The 8442-nt window shown below is 43.1% G+C and overlaps 2 long non-coding RNA genes across 3 annotated transcripts in view; one reads left to right on the top strand and one right to left on the bottom strand.

Annotated features, from left to right (window-relative positions):
- Window positions 1–1789, bottom strand: part of LOC129713252 (uncharacterized) — a 49392-nt gene extending 47603 nt beyond the window's left edge. Inside the window, exon 1 of one of the 2 annotated variants that reach the window (XR_008726203.1) lies at window positions 1650–1789. This is a non-coding gene — a long non-coding RNA (uncharacterized LOC129713252). The remainder of the gene's footprint in view (window positions 1–1649) is intronic. The other variant, XR_008726204.1, reaches the window with a different exon arrangement.
- Window positions 1–1910, top strand: part of LOC129713254 (uncharacterized) — a 4320-nt gene extending 2410 nt beyond the window's left edge. Inside the window, exon 2 of the long non-coding RNA XR_008726205.1 lies at window positions 1686–1910. This is a non-coding gene — a long non-coding RNA (uncharacterized LOC129713254). The remainder of the gene's footprint in view (window positions 1–1685) is intronic.
- Window positions 1911–8442: the final 6532 nt, after the last annotated feature.

Genomic DNA, 8442 nt, shown 5'->3' with positions numbered 1-8442 from the left:
TTTCCCATCAAAGACCAGCCGGTATAGTCTCTTTCTCTGCATCTATAAAAATGTTGGAAGCTGTAACCTAAGTTTAAGTCCGGAAAATACCTGCCATTTTTCTAAAGTATCCAAAAAAAATTTCGGAAACTTTGCAGTTACGAAGATAAAGCGGCTCTTATTCTTGGTTTACTGCTCCTAACATTCTCAACGATGGCATTCTCCATCATTGAGAAAACTAATCATTTATCTTAATCCCCAGTATTAAGAACATCAAACTCAGCCTTTCCAATAGGCTTTAACTAATCAGTTACAGTGGCGTTGACAGGAGCGACATTAACATCCTTGCACGTTCAATTGGTCAACAGTTTACCTCTCCGAGTGCATGGAGGCACCGAGCGATCCGGAGATCCCGCTGCTTCTCCCGAACTGGCTTAGAGTTATAGTTATAGATACAGCATGGAATCAGGCCTTGCGGCCCAACATGCCTGAACAAGATGCGCATCTTGGTTAGTCCCATTCCAAACCTTTCCTATCCATGTACCTGTCCAAATGCCCTTTTTAATGCTCTTATACCCACCTCTGCTACTTTCTCGCTCAATATGCCCACCACCCTGTGTGGAAAACGTTGCCGCTCAGTTTCCTATTCAATTTCTCCCCTCTCACCGCGTGTGAAAGTTGGAGACGACGCGGTGATAGCCGCGGGCATTATGTTGTCTGATAGATGGATTTAAACAGCAGGGAAACAAGCCCTTCGGCCCACCGCGTCCGCAACGTCCTTCAACTATTCCCACTCTAATTCAATTTTCTTCTTAGAAATTCCCATCAGTTCCCCCATATTCTATCACATATCTAAAAACCAGGGGTAAATTACAGAGACCAACCCATTTACCCTCCTGGATGTCTTTGGGATGTGAGAGGAAACGGGACATCTGCAAGGCCACAGAGTGTAAACATGCAAACTCCACACCGACAGCGCAGGGTATCAGGTTCCAATCTGAGTCTCTTTGGAGCTGTTTAAGAAGGAATTATGGCTGTTTAAAAACGAACTGCAGATGCTTGAAACATCGAAGGTAGACAAAAATGCTGGAGAAACTCAGCGTGTGAGGCAGCATCTGTGGAGCGAAGGTATATAGGTGACGTTTCGCGTCGAGACCCTTCTTCAGACGTCACCTATTCCTTCGCTCTATAGATGCTGCCTCACCCGCTGAGTTTCTCCAGCACTTATAGCTGTCACTTCGCCGCCCCACGACATCCAAAAGAACAAGAAGGGTTCGATCCGAAATGTCACCAATTCCCTTTCTCCAGAGACGCTGTCTGACCCGGCTTTTTGTGTCGATCTTGGATTTAAACCAGCATCTGCAGTTCCTTCCGACACATTTTGCCCCTTCTCGAATACACTGCCAATTTCGCGACGGGATAGCCCGACATATCAACGCTCTGGGGACAGTGAAACGTGTGGAGACATGACACATTGCTTTTTTGGTCTGAGGCTGGTGGACACTTCCCGGAGCCTCAGACGCTGGACAGCGAGGGTCCCTTGAGACGTGCATTCTGTTCAATCTTGAAGAGAGGAGGGGGGGGGGGGGGGGGGGGGGGGGGGGGGGGGGGGGGGTTTTTTGCATTTAGTCGTCAGTCGCTGTTGTTAGCAAGCGTGTGGCGCTAATTACCTCTCTGTGGTTCCTCCGTCACGTTTCCCCTTCCAGTTCAGTTGCAGCGGATTCACTTGGCACCGAATGAACGGTACACCCACTTCTTCGAGTAGTTCTCCCCTCCGATCAGCTTTGATGTGAAATGTCCAGCGTGGAAGCAAGATCCGGGGCAGGGAGAAACGTCTCCATCAACGTTATCCCACTTGGGTTTTCTCAAATCAAAATAAGTTGTAAATTCACAAATTAAACATTGGGTTTGGTTTACCGATTTTTACACAACCTCTCGGTTTTCTTTTTTAAAAAAATTCGGTCATTGATTTTAACCCCTTTGCGGAAAACATGGATCGCCCTTTGCGAAAAATTCAAAACTAGTGTCGGTTTTAACACGTAAAATGCGCCGGTTTTTTTGTTTTGGAAAACTGATGCAGAGATTGGCGCTTGAGCGACTTCCTCGGCTTCAGATGGAATGCTTGCCATCGAAACAACACGAGAAAATACCACTGTCCTCCTCCCCGAGCCCGCTTCCGACGGCGAGAGTCCTTCCATCAACTTCACTAAAGCATCTGGCCTTTTCTTTGTCTATGCAAGCTGCTTGACTTCAACTCGTTCGATTCTACAAGAGGAGCTGACTGATTCTGGAATCGTTTTTTTGTCTGATTAGATTTATTAGTGATCATTAATTGCCAATCTGTGCAGGTATTTAATTAAATTCTCCCTGGTCTACCTTACTTTTTTTTTTAAATGGATGTCAACTCTTCTACAGAGCCTGTTTCATTGCCCCAATGGCCACGGGTTCTGATTCCTATAGCAAGCTTTCAATGTTTCAACGATGGAATATTTTACTTCTAAACGCACAATCAAACTAAATCATAGTTATACTATTGGAACAAAACTCAATAGATTGAATGTTTTCATTCTAAACACATATCCAACCCAAATCATATTTATACGATTGGAACAAAGGTCAATTGATGGAATGTTTTCATTCCATCAACACAATCTACTTAAATCATATTTCTACTCGTGGACCAAAATTCAATAGAGGATTCAATTGGTTTATCTATCACTCAAAAATGTTCAATTAAATTGTTCATATAAAATAAAAGATTATTTAATTAATAGCGCACAAGTTCTCAAGGTCATTAGTTGACAGGAAGAGAATTAGGCTATTCGGCCCATCAAGTCTACCCCCCCGTTCAATCATTGCTGATCTACCTTCCCCTTCCTACCGTCACCCTATAACCCCTGACACCCGTGCTAAACAAGAATCTATCTACCTTTGCCTTAAAAATATCCGGGGCTAGAAGAAATGTCTTCATCAACGTTCCTAATCTGAGGAAAGACATTCTTGCAATGGAGGGAGTACAGAGAAGGTTCACCAGACTGATTCCTGGGATGGCAGGACTTTCATGTGAAGAAAGACTGGATAGACTCGGCTTGTACTCGTTAGAATTTAGAAGATTGAGGGGGGATCTTATAGAAACTTACACAATTCTTAAGGGGTTGGACAGGCTAGATGCAGGAAGATTGTTCCCGATGTTGGGGAAGTCCAGAACTAGGGGGTCACAGTTTAAGGATAAGAGGGAAGTATTTTCAGACCGAGGTGAGAAAATCATTTTTTACACAGAGAGTGGTGAATCTGTGGAATTCTCTGCCACAGAAGGTAGTTGAGGCCAGTTCATTGGCTATATTTAAGAGGGAGTTAGATGTGGCTCTTGTGGTTAAAGGGATCAGGGGGTATGGAGAGAAGGCAGGGATGGGATACTGGGTTGGTTGATCAGCCATGATCATATTGAATGGCGGTGCAGGCTCGAAGGGCAGAATGGCCTACTCCTGCATCTATTTTCTATGTTTCCATGTTTCTATGTTACTATACTTGGGTTTGGTGATAAACTTAAACAAATGTTATTTTTTGTTCAAGATTATTGCATATGACAGTCGCCAAAAACTACATTGGGAATTCATGAGACAACGAGTGAGAATGTCGAACACGTCAGAACCGACAGTACACTCGGTAAACAATAGCGATATATTTACGTCAGTTAGATAAACTCGATGATGAAATACATAGAGAGTTCTGCTGATAGCATGGATGAAATAAAACAGGGATGTAGATAGGGTGGGGAAGCTTCCTTAAACCCTAGCATGGATATATTTGCAGGTGAATGTCATGACTTCAAGAATGTGCCACAGTAGAACGGGTTCACGGGTCCCCTCCCCACCCTCCCCCCACACACATATACACACACACACACACACTATCTACCAGCCTCCGCATTCAATGGATAATTCTGTGATGTTTCTAATGCCTCCAATGTGATCCTATAACCAGACACATCACCCCCCCCCCCCCCCCCCTATTATCCAGTCCCATTCTTCAGCAATGTTTTAAATGTAATTGGACAAGATACAACCCATACCAATTTATCTGCCCCTATCCTGTCATTCAGGAATCCAAAGAATCATATCAATTTCTTACCTGGATTTTTTCTTCTCTTTCCATCATTAAAGAAAGAAAGGGATGGTTGTTGATCTCCATTTCAGGAGAAGGTTAGCAATTAGATTCTGAGACAATCCTGCACTTGGGCTATTGTGTGCAGTTTGGTCTCTCCACTGAAGAAGAAATGTGATATTGCTGGATAAAGTGTAGTAGAGATTCACCTGAATGTTGCCTAGGGTGGAAGACTTAAGTTATGGAAGATATTTGATCGGCTGCGCTTGTTCCCCCTTGAGTGAAGGAGAATAAGATGGAGACTTGATGGAAATACGTAGGATTATTAGAGGCTCGTAGGATAGATAGTCAAAATCTTTTTTTTTCCATGGTTACGAGAGTAGTTACAAAAACGAGAAGGCAATGGATTAAGGTGAGAGGAAAGAATTTCAAAGTGTTTTGGGGGTTACATCCATGCACTTCATGAGGTTGATATCCAGAAGGTGCTTCCATATGAGGTGGTGGAATCAGACACAAATGCTATGTTTAAGAGGCATTTAGACAGCCACTTCAATAGGCAAGGTATATAAGGGAACCATCATAATGCAAGCAGATTGGATTAGTCTACATGAACTGAAAGATTGGCAAACATGGTGGCCCTAGATGTCTGTTTTTGTGCTGTGGCACTCGATGACCTTGGGACGTCTCAGACTCCTGATTTTGTTTCTTCTTTTCCTCTTGCTCTCTCCCTTAGTCCTGGCGTTGCCATAGCACCCTGCAAAATAACAAACACATAATTAAATCTCATCTTCCTCTTCTAATCCTTTCACGGTCTCACCTACTGCTTATTCTATCAGCATTACCAGATCTCCAAACTCCTCCAATCAAGGTCTCTTGGAGATCTGCAATGTTTTTGTCATGATGATCATGTGAATCAGATCCCAAGTTCCGAAGTCTGATTTCCCTCCAGAAGTTCCTTGTATCTGCACGCCCCATGATGGCTTTCACTTAGGGTCATGCTTTCATTGAATCATACCCTTTTGTGGCAGAGAAAGCAGTTATGCTGCTCATTTTCCACAAGATAGTCAAATACATGGAACTTGGGTCAAATGAAGGTAAAACTCCCTGTGCAAGAGATGCCTCACAAAGCACAACAAGGCCTCCACACCAAGTAGGCCTCAGTTGTTCGAAAACTCAGGACCTCCAGAACACGAACACAGGAGAAAAAAAAACTTACCACAAAGAATTGCTGATGCTGGTTTATACCATGTTCAGCTACTGTATGTATGATGGCTGTAATGGTCAAAGATGAATGCTCCTATGTAATGGAGATTCAAAAAGCTGAAGATGCTGGAATATTGAGCAAAATAGAAAGTGCTAGAAGAATTGAGTGGATCAAGCAGCACCTGTGGAGGGAATGGGCAAGTGACGTTTCTGGTCAGAACCCTTCTTCAGACTCAACCCGAAACACCACCCATTCCTTCTCTCCAGAAATGCTGCTTGTCCCGCTGAGTTACTCCACCATGTTGTGTCTACCTTCTTCAGACTGCCTGATCAGGATCACCCTTTTCAGTCTGAAGAAGGGTACTATCCCCAAACGTTGCCTCCTGTACAGTCCTTCCCCACACTGTGCCTGCCCTGTTGAGTTGCTCCAGCACTTTGTGTTTTGCTCCTGTCTAATATTTGAAAAACATATTAAGGCAAAGATTTTTGGCTTGCAGGTAAGAGCTAGGAATTTCTGCTATTGAAGTCCAGAAATAGGATAGAGTGACAAAACTAATGTTGTCAAAAATGCTGGAGAAGCTCAGCGGGTGAGGTAGCATCTATGGAGCGAAGGAAATAGGTGACGTTTCGGGTTGAGACCCTTCTTCTCGACCTGAAACATCGCCTATTTCCTTTGCTCCATAGATGCTGCCTCACCCACCGAGTTTCTCCAGCACTTTTGTCTACCTTCGATTTTCCAGCATCTGCGGTTCATTCTTAAACAAACTAATGTTGTCTATCACTCAGTAACACGTACTATTCAAAACTAAGTTATTTTCTCTATTTCCCAGTCTTGATGAATGATCTTCGGTCTGAATAACCAACTGTTTCTCATTTTACAGATGTTGTCTGACTTGCTGAGTGTTCTCAGTATTTTCTGTTTTTATTTTAGATTTTAGGCATCAAATGTTTTATTTGGATTTTCAATTCCGGATTTTGAGTGGGTGTGTGCAAGAATAGGACTTGGCATTTGCTGAATTCAGAGGCAGATTCAGCACAATTCAGTACATTGTGCTCATAAAGCTCAGACTCTTACAGCAAGCAATCATTAGGCTTAACTGACCATGGTCCCGTAATGTGGTGTTCTGAAATGTATCCCTTACTTTGTCTAAGACTTAACCAGTATTCTATACAGTTCAAGCATAACCACCTTTCTCTTACATTCAAATACCTCAAGTCATAGAAGCAAATAACCCTTATTACATTTTAACCACCAAAGCCACAGGTCTTTATACCTTCAGAGATACAGTCTATGCACATGCACCCCAAGATTCACCTGTTCCTCTGAGTTGCTTGGTAGTATTCCTCTTGGTAGTAAGCCTATTGTTCCTTGGCATCAACATTTGTTTGTTTATGCTCTTCTCGAAAGCTTTTAGGGTGTTTTAACATTACTTAAAATATTTTAATTTATATTACCTGATGTTTTGAAAGATTAGAGTTTAAATATAATATGAACTGTTTTCTCTGTTGGTGGACCACTAGACTTATTGATGAATTAAAAGGATGGTATACGATGATAATTGTTTGGCTTTGGAGCTTGACACTCCTGGATTTCAATGTAATCATGCAATTTCACTAGATGCTCATTTATGCTGTTCATTTTTCTTATTTGTTACTGGCATTTGAGAACATTCAGCCGATCCGGTTGATGCCAACTCTCAGAACAATCCCATCAATCCCATTTTCCCACTTATTATTTCTTGCACATTTTGTCTCGGGTGGCATGAACTTCCTTCTGATTCTCTTATTACTCTGATTATTCTTATTACTCTCTTATAATTCTCTGATTACTCACCAACATATAGGATAGGCAAAAATAAGCGTTGTGGCTTCAGCCTATTCCTATATCGGTCATTGATTTTGTGTACGGTGTGTGAAATGGATACAGTGTTGGTTCATATTCACATAGATTGTAAAGTTTTGTTCTTTTTAATGTATGATCGAAATAAACCATTCATTCATTCATTCATTCATTCATAGAAACATAGAAACATAGAAATTAGGTGCAGGAGTAGGCCATTCAGCCCTTCGAGCCTGCACCGCCATTCAATGTGATCATAGCTGATCATCCAACTCAGTATCCTGTTCCTGCCTTCTCTCCATACCCTCTGATCCCTTTAGCCACAAGGGCCACATCTAACTCCCTCTTAAATATAGCCAATGAACTGGCCTCGACAACCCTCTGCGGCAGAGAGTTCCAGAGATTCACCACTTTCTGTGTGAAAAAAGTTCTTCTCATCTCGGTTTTAAAGGATTTCCCCCTTATCCTTAAGCTGTGACCCCTTGTCCTGGACTTCCCCAACATCGGGAGCAATCTTCCTGCATCTAGCCTGTCCAACCCATTAAGAATTTTGTAAGTTTCTATAAGATCCCCTCTCAATCTCCTAAATTCTAGAGAGTATAAACCAAGTCTATATCCAGTCTTTCTTCATAAGACAGTCCTGACATCCCAGGAATCAGTCTGGTGAACCTTCTCTGCACTCTCTCTATGGCAATAATGTCCTTCCTCAGATTTGGAGACCAAAACTGTACGTAATACTCCAGGTGTGGTCTCACCAAGACCCTGTACAACTGCAGTAGAACCTCCCTGCTCCTATACTCAAATCATTTTGCTATGAAAACTAACATACCATTCGCTTTCTTCACTGCCTGCTGCACTTGCATGCCTACTTTCAATGACTGGTGTACCATGACACCCAGGTCTCGCTGCATCTCCCCTTTTCCTAGTCGGCCACCATTTAGATAATAGTCTGCTTTCCTGTTTTTGCCACCAAAATGGATAACCTCACATTTATCCACATTATACTGCATCTGCCAAACATTTGCCCACTCACCCAGCCTATCCAAGTCACCCTGCAGTCTCCTAGCATCCTCCTCACAGCTAACACTGCCCCCCAGCTTAGTGTCATCCGCAAACTTGGAGATACACCGGCGACAGGTAGCACAATGGGCTAAGAGTTCGGCTGGCGACCGGAAGGTAGCCGGTTCAAATCCCGCTTGGAGTGCATACTGTCGTTGTGTCCTTGGGCAAGACACTTCACCCACCTTTGCCTGTAATGGAATGTACGGCGGCAGGCGCGGGCACACCGCGACGCCCTGTGTCTCCCTTTCAAGGGA

The sequence above is a fragment of the Leucoraja erinacea genome, chromosome 35 (assembly GCF_028641065.1).
Source record: "Leucoraja erinacea ecotype New England chromosome 35, Leri_hhj_1, whole genome shotgun sequence".
NCBI classification, from domain to species: Eukaryota; Metazoa; Chordata; class Chondrichthyes; order Rajiformes; family Rajidae; genus Leucoraja; species Leucoraja erinaceus.
Note: the sequence above shows the minus strand (reverse complement) of the source record. Positions and strands in the feature narration are given on the sequence as shown.